Raw genomic sequence first — 2,030 nt, 5'->3', positions numbered from 1 at the left:
ACTGGACACAGTACTCCAGCTGTGGCCTGACCAGTGTCGCGTAGAGGGGGAGGATCACCTCCTTGGCCCTACTTGAGATGCACCTGTGGATGCACGATAAGGTCTGGTTAGCCCTGCCGACCGTGACCTCGCATTGTCGGCCCATGTTCATCTTGGAGTCAGTGATGACTCCAAGATCCCTTTCTGCCTCCGTGCTCTCAAGAAGGGAGTTTCCCATCTTATAAGTGTGCTGCTGGTTACTACTGCCCAAGTGCAGCAACCTGCACTTGTCAGTGTTGAAACGCATCCTGTTTTTGTTAGCCCACCCTTGCAACCTATCCAGGTCTTTCTGCAGTCTTTCCCTCCCTACTAGTGTGCCCACCTCACCCCAAATTTTGGTATCATCAGCAAATTTGAACAGGCTTCTTTTCACCCCGTCGTCCAAATCGCTAATAAAGAAATTGAACAGTGCGGGCCCAAGGACTGAGCCCCAGGGGACTCCGCTGCCCACTTCCCCCCAGGCCGAATATGACCTGTCCACCACCACCACCCTCTGAGTACGACCCTTCAACCAATTTGCAATCCATCTGACTGTGTAGGCATCGATGCCACAGTCGCCTAGTTTTTTAATGAGGATGGGGTGATCGACAGTGTTAAAGGCCTTGCTGAAGTCCAGAAAGACTACATCCACGGCGACACCTGCATCCAATGCTTTTGTGACCTGATTGTAAAAGGCAATCAGGTTGGTCTGGCATGACCTGCCCCTAATGAAACGGTGCTGGTTGCCCTTGAGCATCATCCCCGATGCTGGCCCATCACAGATGTGCTCCTTGATGATCTTCTCAAAGAGTTTCCCCAGGATTGAGGTAAGACTGATGAGCCTATAGTTGCCCGGGTCCTCCCTCCTCCCTTTTTTAAAGATGGGGACCACATTGGCCATCTTCCAATCATCTGGAACCTGGCCTGAGCACCACGAGCGCTTGCAAAGCCATGCCAAGGGCCCTGCAATAACCCCTGCTAGCTCCCTCAACACCCTGGGGTGGAGAGCATCTGGACCTGCTGACCTGAACACATCCAGCCCCTCCAGAAGCACTCTAACCCGATCCTCCTCAACCTTAGATCTTGAGGTGTTCCCCTCGAGTCCGTCTTGAAACACAGTGGGGGAGTCCCGTTCCCTGCACAAGGAAATGGAGGTGAAGAATTTGTTAAAGAATTCAAAATGGCATTTCCCTTGGGATGGATTTAAACATAAATCCACCAATTTTATCACATGGTCTTCACAAACAAATCCAAGACCGTGGTCTACAACACATGCTTCTAAATTAACAGCCTTCCAAGTATTATTTTCTTGGTAGGCCCAATTACTGTGATTCATAGGCTATAAAACTGAGCCATTCACATTTACTCCCAATTGGATATACTTATAAACGCTGAGCCTGTGCAGTAGTTGTCACATATGCCACAACAACATTTTGTGCAACATCTAGAGTTAAATTTACCAATTTCTACCAATTTTGCAAATTTCGCTCTTCTTGGGTTGGCATTGTCCCAAACTATCTTGTTATTTTACCAAATAAAATTCCTGTTTTCACCTTCTCTAATCAAATTCATCATAAGGTCTGCATCCAGGTTTGAGTTTGAATGCAGTTTAATGCTAGGGATATGTTGCTCTCCAAGGTCCCCAAAGCATCTGCTAATATTTGCGTGCCATTTTCTTCTAGTTGTTCCCATTCAGGAAGTAGCATGGTAGCAAAAAGATGGCTTGTTCTTAATGCTGTTGTGAGCATGACAAGTCATCTTAGCATCGTCTCTCCTCTGTACTCAGCTGCCATGACTTAGATTGAAAGAAAATGAAGGAGATCAGTGGCTTAAGGCTAGTGATCAATAAATGCCACCCAGATGGAACTTGCTCACTGTGAGTTTATTTTCTCAAAAATAAAGCAGCTTCAGATCAATAGCCTAATTACTCCATTAGCAAAGTACTTCTGAGCTGCAGGACATAACTCAACATCAAATACTTTACAGATACTATTTAGCGCTGAGCATTCCAA

The sequence above is a fragment of the Alligator sinensis genome, unplaced genomic scaffold, assembly GCF_000455745.1.
Source record: "Alligator sinensis unplaced genomic scaffold, ASM45574v1 scaffold137_1, whole genome shotgun sequence".
NCBI classification, from domain to species: Eukaryota; Metazoa; Chordata; order Crocodylia; family Alligatoridae; genus Alligator; species Alligator sinensis.
The sequence above is the reverse complement of the archived record's forward strand: the minus strand, read 5'-3'. Positions refer to the sequence as shown.